At 51.5% G+C, this 12,415-nt stretch overlaps 1 protein-coding gene across 1 annotated transcript in view; it reads left to right on the top strand.

Annotated features, from left to right (window-relative positions):
• Positions 1-3,650: 3,650 nt before the first annotated feature.
• Positions 3,651-12,415, top strand: part of CAPN5 (calpain 5) — a 51,756-nt gene continuing 42,991 nt past the window's right edge. Inside the window, exon 1 of the mRNA XM_015645810.2 lies at positions 3,651-3,705. The gene's annotated coding sequence lies outside the window, so the exon portion shown is untranslated. The remainder of the gene's footprint in view (positions 3,706-12,415) is intronic.

Genomic DNA, 12,415 nt, shown 5'->3' with positions numbered 1-12,415 from the left:
TTGCGTCTCTCCTGCCAACTGGCTCTGCAGTTTAAATGAACAGCAATAAATAAATACATATCTGCAGAGGGACCTAAATGACTCCCATTACTGGAGCATCTGAAGGCCTGCTTAAATAAATCAAGTGAGTAGAAGATTATGCTGCAATCATGTGGAGAGGGAAAGGAGAGAATACATTACTGGTATTCCAGAGCCTGCAACTCAGGGGTGAAAAACTTTGCAGAATTCAGAACAATGAGGTTTAATTCAAGTGCAGGTGGACAACCAGAGGCTCATTTTGTGATATCTTCAAAGAGGAGCAGCAGATTGCAATCTGCTGGAATCACCAGTGCTCAGAACTCCCACCAGGCAGCTCCTGCCTTGGGGATGGGGTTGTTGGAGGTTGCTCCCTGTATATCCATGGCATGAAAGTGAGGATGCAGGCACTAACCACCCACCTGCAGTCATCCTCTCACTTTTCTCACCCAAACATGCCCTCGGGAGGGGAAAGCTGCCCTTGTAGGAGCTGGGATGGCAGGATTGAGCAGTTCTTCAACTCCCACTACTTTGGGCATGTAGACACTTCTAACCATCCTGGGATTAAATCTCACCTTGGGGATCCCCTGCATGAGAAGGAATAACAAATATTCCTGGGAGGAAGGAAAACCCCTCTAAGTCATCTGCTTTGCAATCCCAGAGTGAACAATGATGTTCTATTTGTTGGAGGAATCACTGGCTGCAGCTTTCCTCATCCACTTTGCCATTTACCTTATTCCTACTTATTTTTGGGGCCTGGTTTTAAAACGTTGTTTCTTCCTTTCTCCTGCCCAGCCTTCATGTCAGCCCTGTCAGTGTGGCTTCATTTGCATGACACTGAGGAGACGTGAAGTGTTGTTACAAATCATATTTACATAATTTTCTTTCCCCCACTGAGGCTAAAATCAAAAATGCAGCTAAATTAATCTGGAAGATCTGGGCCTGCCACGAGTGCAGGCTGGGGCTCCACATCCCTGTGGGGCAAAGGAATGTCTGGGGACCCACCTGCTGCTTAAATGTGGTGGAAAAGCTTTTCCCTAATGTTTTCCAGCTTTTCCCTAGCGCTCCAGACCGCTAACAAAATGAAAGCCAGGCTCCTGCTGTTGATTTGTCTCAAGGGTGAGTCCTTTTTCTCTTCTTATTTTTCCTCTTTTTGATCATTTCATCCAGTTCTGCACAGCATCACTCATCACCCCTGTGGGTGACAAACTCCACCCTGTGTCCCTCTGTTCCCAGCAGTGAGATCCTCCCCCTCAGCAGCTTTGGGGGCAAATTGGTGAAACAGCTCAGGAAATTACTTTTTATTAAAGCAAGACCACAGTGGCTAACTGGGTAAGAGGTGCCTCTGCTGGTGAGAGGAAGGATGGATGATCATATTAATTAATTCATATCGATGGAATGTCTCTCAATTAAAACACATCACAAACCAAAAGAGGCTCTATGCTCTCCCTGCCCTCCCAGGGGGCAGCAGCAGCACCATCCATCCCTGCCCTACTCTGCCTGGCAGCTGGCTTTAAGGCTGCTAAGGGGATTCTGGGGGTGGAGAACTTTGTGGGGTCTACTCTTCCCCCTTAAAAATCTTCAGAGACTGAGGGTTTGTCTTTTATTTTGGTCTTTGCCTTTTGCTGCTGGAGTTTCCTACCGTGGAGGCGTGATGGTTCAGCACTGCACATGGACAGGCTTGAGACCTAAATGTAGCAGGGGTTAGGGTTATTTTCTTGGGTGATTTTGATGAGGGGAGAGAAAAGAGGTGTATGAAACACCTGGTTTTGAGCAGCCCTGAGATCTGTGGAGGAGAGGGGAAAACAAGCAAAGAGAAGGAAAAAACAGCTTTTGCTGCCAGACAAAGCCTTCGTGGAACTACAGATTTTTTGCTTTCCTATTCATTTAACTAATAAATGAATTAAAATAATTGTAGCACAAATATTGCATGAATTGAATAAGTAATGAAGTTACAAAACTAACAGGAAAATACCTTAACATGGAAAGTTCAGGAGGGTTTCAGATAATGAGAAACTGGAAGAAAGGGCTGGTCCTAGAGGAGGTGAATCACTCATGTGATTCGTGGTGACCACGTACAGCTGCAGGTGACACCTCGATGGGAACAGAAGCCTGTGCCAGGCCAATGCTGCTCTGGGCACAGCCTCCTTTCTAATTTTATCACCAAAATTTCACTGCATTACCGCTAATGTGGCAAGCAGATGTCCTCAAGCATTCACGCTGTCGCTGGCAGGCAGCAACTAACCCTCAGCCCTGCTTTTTGTTGTTCCGAAGAGTCTGATCACCCATGATTTTAAATGTGAGAAGTTTATTCTTGTAGCTTCCAAATGTTTTCTTTAATTGTTCTTCCCATACCATCTATTTTTGGCTGAAATTATGATCAACCATGAACACTACCAATTAAACTTGTGTGTCAAGTCAGCGCATCGGATCAGAGCTGCCCTGACAGAGGGTCTGTAAAACCTCACTGGTTCCTTCCCACTGATGGGGATGTGCTTTTGTGTGGCTCTTGTTTGGTATTCCCCTCTTAAATGTCTTTTTGTAAGCTGGGACAGCTTTCCACCAGTCTGGACACCTTGGCCCCATCACCAGCCCTGTTATGCCTGTTGCACATCGACCTCCATGGATGTGCAGGTGGGCCAAGTGCATGCCCAGCCTTTGATCTCCCCCTTCCCAGTGCCTCAGCTCCCCTCTCACAAAACAGAAAAGGGGATTCACTTTGGTCTTGGGCCAGAAAACACATCTCCTCAACCTCTGTGATCATGCCCTGTGCTATTCCTTACAGGGGATGTGCCCTTTGCACTCAAATCCTGCAACCTTTGAAGACTCTTCCCTGCACCCTCCATGGGTTACATCCCAACACCTCCCAGCTCCCTGGTGTCTAGGTGGCCCAGCTGGTGGTGGTGCACAGTGCTCCAGTTCCCAGTGCCAGGGGAAGGTCCCAGGCAGTGACAGTGGGACCTTGTCCTATTATTCAGTGCCAGGGCAACGCTGGGCCAAGTGCCAGTGCCTGGAAGGTCCCAGTGGCTAGCACCAGTGTCCAGGGATGTGGGTGCCGGTCCCAGATCCAGTTCCCAGCTGGTGCTGCTGGTGTCAGGGCAGCCCCATTTCCCCATTCCTGTTCCCTACCCAGATCGGTGCCAGGTGATGGGTCCATTTTCTGGGTGATCCCAGGTCTTGGTGCCCGGGCATGTTGGACCTGGATCCCGGTTCCCAGCAGGGCTCCCAGTACACCAGACTGGTCCCCAGGTCCTGGACCAGCGCCAGCTGGCGCCGTTCCCATTTCCCACTATGCCGGTCCCCATTCCCAGTAGAGACCACAGCTCCCAGCAGTGGGGAGTGCCGGTTTCCGGCGCCGGTTCCCGTTCCTTGAGAGAGCTCCCGGTGCCGGCTCTGTCCTGGACTGGCTGTCCAGTCCCCGATCCCATTTCCGACCCCAGTGCCGGTTCCCATTCCCGCTCCTCGCTGCCGGTGCCATTCGCGGCAGCAGAGGCCGGTTCCGCCGCGGGTCCCGGCTGCCGGTGCCGGTTGGGTGCCGGTTCGGACCCGGCGCGGTGCCGGGCGCAGGCGCGCTCCCGGCCCGCCCGTCGGGGCGGTGCTTGCGGGAGGCGAAGCGCTGCGGGCAGCGGCGCGCCCGGAGCGGCGGCACCGGCACCGGCACCGGGCAGCAGCGGCAGCAGCCCCGGGCAGGTAAGGCGAGCCCCGGCCCCGGGAGAGGGTGGCTCGTCCCTGCAGCCCCGCCGCTGCTCCCTCCGCGGGGGGACGGCTCCGCGCCCCGCCCGGGGGTCCCGCCGCGTCCTCGGGGGATGCTCGGCGGCACCTGTGGCTTTGGGGACCGGGTGACGGCTGCATGCCGGGGTGGGGGGCTGCGTGTGTTTGTATGTGAGCGCGGAGGTGCGTCAAGGGTTCCTGGGGAGAAAAAGCCCGAAGAAGGCACCCTCCTCCTCCTCCTCCTCCTCCCCTCCGCGGAGCACGCTGCTGCCCGTGCCTTCAACAAGCGCTGCTGTGAGCGCTGGTGCTTGGGGGTGCTGGAAGTCGGGGTACTCGGCATGGTGCATAGGAAAGTTGCATCCCGGGTGGTTAAAACCCCGCAGCTGGCCCCCGGTTCAGCTTGTGGAGCCAGGCTGGACAGAAACTTTAAGCACCGAGGCCTCGGCGCTGGCTAGAGAGCAGGATTTCTGCGCTGAGAAAAAATCCTGAGGTTTCAGTATTGTTCTTTGTTCCATTTTTTTTTTTTTTTTGGGACAAACGCAGGGGCTTTTAGAAAGTCTCCTGGAAAGTTAAGGCGAGAGAGAGCTCCTGCTCTAACGAAGGGCCAATTTGCTGCTGGGTTGCAGGAGACTGATGGCTTTCGGGGTTTTTAAGCAGAGCTTGAATCTGTACTTCCCAAATCCCATCCTGTTCTCCCTTCCCTGAAAAATGTTATTTTGAGCTTAAGACACCAGCTTGGTGCTTTCTAGCAGAGGCTGTCCCATTGGCTATGGCTCTGGTCTTCTATCCCTCACCTCCCACACTGGTAGCTGCAGGTGAGCGTGGGCTGCACGCCTGGCTCTGCAGATCCACCCTGTGTCACGCTTGGGTATATTACCAGTTATTTATCACCAGTTACCATTTCTGCCTGGATGCTGTGGTGGGGAGCACAGCCACGGCAAATGGAGCTGGAAGCAGAGCAGCGAGCTCAGTGTGTCGTGGAGAATGCTCTTAAATCCTCAGCTGCTTGTCTTCTGCATCCAGCAAGGACCATGCTGCAGGCTGTCCCCAGGGCACCTCTTATCTCCATCCCATCTCGTATCTTTGAGGATCCTCCTGCCAGGGTCAGCCTGGGTTCCAGGTGTGCTGAACCGGTGTTATACTGGTGGGAAGGCAGTGTGGGGTCCCTGGAGCTGTATCTCTCACCCCTGGCTCTGTACATGGGTAGTGGGTAGCCCAAAGTGCAGGGAGCCTGGCTGGCCCTGCTGCTCAGGGCAGCAGTGGATTGAGGAGGAACAAATCTTGGGATACAGGTGAGAGCAGGTATCACCTGTTGGCAGCATCCTCGGGGCAGCAAGGACTAGGGCAGGGGAAAAGCAGCAGAGTCAGGCATGGATGGAGGTGCAGAGCCTAATCCAAGTGCTCACCACTTAGCTCCTGCTCGGTGCAACATATTGCTACAGGCACATGTGTCCTGTTGGGATCTATTTCCCCTACCCTTCCCAGGAACATCAGCTGCCTCCCACTTATTTGAGAAATTCTTTCGTATGAATCACCTGGGGCTCAGCTCCATCCCATGACCCAGGGTTGTAAAACCCAAGAGGGGTGTGAGGGATGCTCTTTCAGAAACCCCTTCTCTACCCTTAGGAGTGGGATGTGAGGTCTAGGCCCCTCCTGCAATGGGTGTGTGTGCACAGGTGCTGCTGTGTGCAAGGGGGCTGGCTCGCTCAGTGGCTGGTGCTTGCCAGCAGCCATGTGCCAGAACTGGTTGGTAAAAACTTTCTACTTGGCACCAGAATTAAGGATCAAGTCAAAAAGGAAAAGTGAGTGAAAGGAAAAGCAGGTTTTGAGGAAGCCAGCAGGGCTTGCTTTAGCAGGCCCTGCTCAGAGTAGAAGTCAAGTGCCTTTGTCACGTTGTTAGGACACCACGGTGACACGCAGAAGGAATAATGCCATCTGCAAAGCAGTGACACATGAAATAGGGGCAAAGTGACATGACCAAGGCACTCAGGAGGTTTGTGGCAGACTCGAGTCCACCCTGCTCCCTGCCATCAGCACCCCAGTCCTTGTATAAAATGACTCAGGTGTGGCTTTGATATGGCCACAAGCCCAGGAAAATCCCTGCCCAGCTGCTGTGCTCACCATGAATGGCATTTTCTGTTCAAGGGAGCTTTCAGCTGGTGATGGACAGCTACCGTGGGTATTCTCAAGCCTCTGAGGTGGAGGGAGACAGAAACCCAGAACTATTACTGAAGAGGACTGACCTGTAGCTCTGCTCTCATTTTTAGGGAAAGGAGATGCTCTGGGTCTCCTTTACCTGGATGTGCCAGCAGTTTACATGGTGCATATGGGAGTTTGTCAGTGGGGAGGATTTCTGCAGAGGGGGGCTGGGGGAGATGACAAAGGGCACTGCTGGACAGATTAAGCCCACGCAGCAGAGCTTAAATCTGCTTAAAGCCTTTAAGGAAGGATCTGAGCTCATTCTCATTTTTCATGCTGAGATTCGCCTGCGATACCAAGCTGAGAGGTGGATGAGGTGCTCAGCCAGAGGGGAACACCTGAGCTCGAGGAGGGGCTCCAGGCTGTGGGGATGTCCCCTAAGTTGTATACCAGCATGTGCAGTGGGGCACACTATGTCTGGGCTTTGTGCTGTGTTCAGAGATTGAATCATACTGGGGTAGCTGAGGCTGGGGGTTCAGGGCTGTTTTGGTCCTGGATGCCCCTGGGAGCATTGCAAAAAGGCAAAGGGAAACACGCAAAGGGTGTTTGTGGGACATGGGTACGGAAGAGTTAACGTGGAAGGACCAGGCTCTTCGATCTGGTGCTTGAGAGGGATTAACTCAGCCTGGAGCAGGTGCAGGGAAAAGGGCTCTGAAGCTGCTCAGAGGGATGGAGAGCTATTATACCAGGCTATAAAAGCCCAGCGAAACAAAGGCAGAGAGGGGATGTGCTTGCTGACTCCAAATACATCCGAGGGGTGAGCTCCAGGCAGGCAGAAGAGCGATTTAAACTGGGGGCAGTATTGGTGCTGGGGTGTGAATTCATTCAGTTTAGCTTAGGAGGCTTATCTAGAGGCTCTGCAACTGTGCAACATCAGAGGAGAGTGGGAGAGTGTGAATTAGAGCACATCACCTCTCTTGCAAGGTGCTTGGCTGTGATATAAGGAGGTCTTAGCATTTGTCAGTGTAAGAGGCCGGGACCCTGTGGTCCAGACACCCTGTCTTGTTGTCTCCTTTGGGAAGGGCTGTGTTAGCCAAGCAGGTCTCACCATCTTCTTGATGGGGGACCAGAGCAGACCAGCCATGTAGCAGATGAAGCCCAGCTGAGATAATTTTTTGTCTTTGATTATGCCTCAGAAAAATGAATCCATCTCTCCCTTTCCTGCGCAGATTAATAACAAAGCATCCATGCTGTAAAGAAGGCTTTGGCTCCGATCCCAAGAGGAGATTTAGACAGCATTCGTGCTGGGGTATGATGCTACGAAGAACGGGTGCATCCTCTAAATCTGCTCACGCTTGTGCATTAATTATTGGATATTTTTGGCTGTCCAGAGATGCCAAGATTCTTCTCCTAATGCTTTCTCCAAGCAGGGCAGCATCAGGTTAATACAGAGAGAAGGAGAAGGATGCAGCTGTGCCTTGAAGGCTGGGATCAGGCGCTCTCTCTCTCTCTCCTCACTAATCTCCAGAGGTGTCAAGTCCTTTCTCTGCAGATGTCCAAAGGTGATGCCCCTTCCAGAGAAGCCTCCTCAGTCCACACAGAGGTGTTTGCTGTCCTCTGCTCGTGCTGGGGTGGTGCAGGGCACACGTGGGCACCATTTATTTACTTATGTCTCCATGCCTTCGCCTTCACTGCTCATCTGAAGGGCTGTGGGGCACAAAGCCTTGACAGTGGGCTTGTGCTGTCCTGCTCCGGGCCAGACAGTGCTCCTGCATCTCCCAGCCCCGAGGGCAGTGTCATGGGTGGGGAATGGGGGGCGGTGATTACTCTGGCTCTGCTCACTTCCAGTTGATTACCCAGGGAGAAAGGGTCAGGCTCTGGGCACTGCAGAAAATGGACACAGATCCAGTGGCTTCATGAAAGCTACGTTTTTCACCAGTCAAGCATCTGTCTGGAAGCATTAACCCTTTACCTGCTCTCAGCTCTCCCTTTCACACCATGGAGACTTTTCATCTGTACCTTATTCCTACTAAATTGGCTTATACTGTAGGAGGCACCCCTTCGACAGAGGGGTGACTTCTTTAGGTCGTGGAGGGAAATAGGAATGGTTGCCATTGAGTTTTTCACCTGCTCTGGGAGCAAATCCTTTCTGCTCCACGCTTTGTGGCCAAGGAGACTTCACAGTTTTTGCTTTTCTGCACGATGCATTGGTTTTTCAGACAATATTGCAGATCCTCGTGCTTTGGGTATCTTCCTGGACTGGAGATGTGACAGATGATACCCCTGCAAAGCCGTGCTGGGAGCCCGCGGGGTTTGCAGCATCTAGGTCAGAGACTGGCTCCTTTGGGCCTGGTCCAGCCCTTCAGAGGGGCTGGACTGAACTCCTCAGCCCCTGCCTGCAGCTTTTGTGTCCCAATTCAATAACACTTTGATGCATTTTGCCTTAAAATACTCCTCTGGCAGAGAAGAGATCTCCCCGCCCCTTGGCTTGCCCTTGTGCAGGAAGAACCAGTTTTAGTCCTTCCACCATCCATCTGAGCATCAGCTCTGCTCCCTCCTGTCCTGTGACTTCCATCCATTGGCAACGAAGGTTAAAGGGAGAGGGGACTATAAAGCATCCCAACCACCTTAAGTCTGCCCCATGCTGGGAGGCTGGAAACCATAATGGGAAGCTCTGAAATGATTTGTGGGAGAGGGCACCTTCTCCGTACCATGCAGGGTAAGTCTCAGCTTATCGTGGCCCCCAGCAGAAGACAGATGTCTTGGAAAGGCACCAGAAGAGGCCATGAGGACAGTCAGAGGGCTGGACCACCTCCATCCACTATGAAAACAGGCTGAGGGAATTGGAATTATTCAGCCTGGAGGAGAGAAGGCTTCAAGGAGACCTTAGAGCATTCATTCTAGAACATAAAGGGGCTGCAAAAGAGCTGAGACTTTTCAAGGGCATGGAGAGATAGGACAAGGAGGAATGGCTTCAAAGTGGCAGAGGGTGGGTTTAGATTAGATGGTAGGAAGAAATTCTTTCCTGTGAGGGCAGTGAGGCACTAGCACAGGTTGCTCATAAAAGCTTTGGGTGCCCCATCCCTGGCAGTGTTCAAGGCCAGGTTGGATGGGGCTTTGAGCAACCTGGTCTACTGAAAGATGTCTCGTGGCAGAGGGGTTGGAACTAGACAATCTGTAAGGTCTTTTCCAACCCAAACCATTCTATGGTTCTATGATTCTATGACATTTTCTCCTTGCCTAGCTGCAGCTCATCCTTACATGAGGGAGACTGCAGCCCTAGTTGATTCCTTCGATGTTTATTTTGGAACCTGGACATAGGTTGCAGCAGACCAGGGCAGGGCCATGCTTTTACCGTCAGGATTCTACACAGAATTAGCTGCAGCATGACAGGCAGGTCTCTGAGCTCTGGGTGAAAAGGGCAAAGCTCCAGCTCTGCTCCTGCATTACCTTCCCTTAAACCATGATGCACTCTGTTCTTGTGGCTGTTGCTGGAGTGGTTTTGCTACATCTCCAAATAATCCATACAGTGATTTCTCTGGGTGGCAAAAGGCATGCCTCCCTTGCAGTGAGCACCCTCCATCCCAGTTTTCATCACATTTCCACTGGTTTGAGCTCCCCTGACTGCAAGCTGCAGGATGCAAGGAGCCTCTGATAGACTCCATTTCTTCACAGCCCCTCCTGGGCTGTTCCACCATTTCCTCCAGTCCTTTATAGAGATGAAGGATGCATGTCTGTTTGTCTCTCAGGGTTTGGGGTTCATTTGTTTTATTTTTTCTGAGGCACACCCTGGTAATCAGAAGCTTCCTATGAAATATTTGCAGGCTCCTTGCTCCCAAATCCTTGAAGAGCTTGTTCTACCAGTCGTCTGAGCATGTGTAAATACTGTGAGGATTGCTTAGGGGTGATTAAGGGAGGTGATTTCTCTGCTGAGCAAAGGGAAGCCTTGATTTGATAAAAGCTGCAGACTCTACTTTTTCAGAACCAGACCACCACAGCTGCATGAGTGCAGGATGGGGATGGTGGCTGCTGGCTGCTTGCCCAGCAAGTGTTGCCTTTGGATCCTGGCAGTTCTTCATGCAGGAGAGTGGTGATTTATTGCATCTAACACGGGGCTGTGTCAGGTTTCTGTCCCCTGCAGGGGAGTGAAACTCCCACTTGTGTCACTGGGTACATCTCATACCTACTCTGCAACTCACTGCTCCAGCTCAGAGCTGCTGCCACATGAGAGTGTCTAAAGAGACACAGAGCAAGGACTTGTGGCAGGGCAATGTCTGGGGAAGGAGGAGAGGGCTTAATCCTGATCCCAGAGCACTGTGCTCAGCCCACATTCTCCTGCCTGCTGCTCAGTGTGGGTTAGGCACATGCTCTGAGCCACCTCCTGAAGACAAGCCAGGCCATGAAGAGAATCCAGGCAGGCATCAGAGCAGTGATAGGCATTCTTGTTTGGGTGAGAGCAGGGTGATGGGTCTGGCTGCCAGCCGTGGTAGCAGGAGCAAGCACCAGTCATGCTGGGCTGCAGCAAAGCTAAAGGTCTTCATAAGAGGAGGAATCCCCACTGAAAAGTGAGAGGTTGTATGTGTCCATGGCAGAAGGTGTTGGACTTTTGGTGACCTTTAAGATCCCTTCTCACCCAAACCATTCCATTACTCTGTGATCTGGGACACTGAGTGGAGAAAATGTGCAGTGCTCAGAATTGTGACCTGTGTCCATCTCCCTGGAGGAGGAGGAAAGCTTATGTCCAGTCCCTGCCTGGAGAAAGCAGCAGACTTTTGCTCCAGGGGTTGTATGGCAAACTCTTACTTCTGTGTTTAGAGAAGGCCAGCACTGCTGAAATGAAGGAATAATGGTGGTGGGAAGCTGGCTGGAGGTTGGAGGAGTTGCTGCATCCAAGGTGGAAACAGCTTGAAGAGTTCAAATAAAGGCAGTGGGAACTTGTGTTCAGACCTTTCAGCTTGTAAGAACTGAGTGGATCCAGTAACAAAGATTTCTAATAAATCTCAGATTTGAGGTGGTCCAGTCTGCCTAAGAGAGGTCTGTTCAAAAGCTCTATCAGTTGCTGCAAGCCTTTAAATACAACTTTTGTGCTCACGATGCTTTAGAATAGTCACAGAAAGAAAAATTCATTTAAGACAGAGAGGGAAACGGAGGTAAAATTGAATTTAAAAATAGCAGATCTTGCTGGGCAATCCTGAAATTTTTCAGACAAGGAGAATGTTCTTATCAGTCAGTACCCAGATGTGGTCTGATATTTGCTGTTGTGGCTTTGGGATTTATAGGATATGGGTTTTGGGAAGTGACTGGCAAGGGGGTTGAGGGACTATCAAAAGAGAAAACTGAACGAGGAGGAGCCAAGTCAGAAGTGGACCAGAGTGCTTTTATTCAGGTTTGGGTCAGGCAAAGAAAAAATCCTAAAATTGTTTATTAGCAAAAGTTGGGAATCTTGGCAGAGGTTTGAGACCTGACCTGAGGCCAGCAGCTGTAGGGCTGGGGCAAGGCCTGTGGTGAGGAGCCTGCTGTCAGAAGCAGTGGGGTGCTCCCATCAGCTGGAGTTGCAGGAGATGATCGTGTCCTGCTTGAAGCAGAGCAGGTCAAGGAATACATTTCTGCAATGGCCTCTCTCAAGAGGAGACCTGAAGGACTTGATTGTACCTCCAGGCCTCTGTTAGGACAGAGTTTTGGGCTCTGTCTGCAGCAAGGGTTGAAGGTGATGGAGAGAGAAGAAACCCATTGCCTTGGGGATGGTGTTGTTATAGAATCACAGAATGGTTTGGGTTGGGAGGGTCCTTGAAGGCCATCTCATTCCAGCACTCTGCCATCAGCAGGGACACGTCCCACTAGACCAACTTGCTCAAATCCCCACCCATCCTCACCATGAACAGACAGAGCGTGTTGTGATCAGGGCTGAAGCTGCAGGAGGGGTGCTCTGGATCAGCCAGAAGGACAAACATCACAGCTAGGCTGGGAGGGATGATCTTGAAGGATCCAGCTGCCTCTCCTCACTCTCCTACAGAGTAGCTGCAGCCCCGTTATCTCTTCTGCTCCTCCCGAATGCGTCTCTGTGCGTCGTTTGAAGTTCAATTGCTTTAATCATCCCAGAGGCTGCGGAAGCTATTGAAGGCAGAGCATTTGCATGGAGACGTGCTGCATTTTATCTGCACTAATGATGAGTTTTCTGAATGAATTTTCCAGTTCCTCAGCCTCTTAAATAAGCACCTCTGTGACCTGTAATGCCCAAGAGAAAGGCTCACATGGGTACACCAAGCAATACCTTGTGACTCTTCTGCCTTCCCTCTGTCCACCTCATAAAGGTACAGGCCTGTCCTTAGACCATAATATTTTAGCCCACCTAGCAAGAAAACCAGTGTGAGCATATTGATGTGGCACAAGGTTTCCAGTGGGGTCAGTGTGACTGGGTTTGAAAGGAGCTGGTATAGCTGTTCAATTAAAAACACTGAATAAATTATAAAAATACATTCTCAGTCCAATCCTGCAAAGATAACTCCCTCTCCCTCTCCCTCTCCCTCTCCCTCTCCCTCTCCCTCTCCCT

Source organism: Parus major, chromosome 1 (assembly GCF_001522545.3).
Source record: "Parus major isolate Abel chromosome 1, Parus_major1.1, whole genome shotgun sequence".
Classification (NCBI taxonomy): Eukaryota; Metazoa; Chordata; class Aves; order Passeriformes; family Paridae; genus Parus; species Parus major.
Note: the sequence above shows the minus strand (reverse complement) of the source record. Positions and strands in the feature narration are given on the sequence as shown.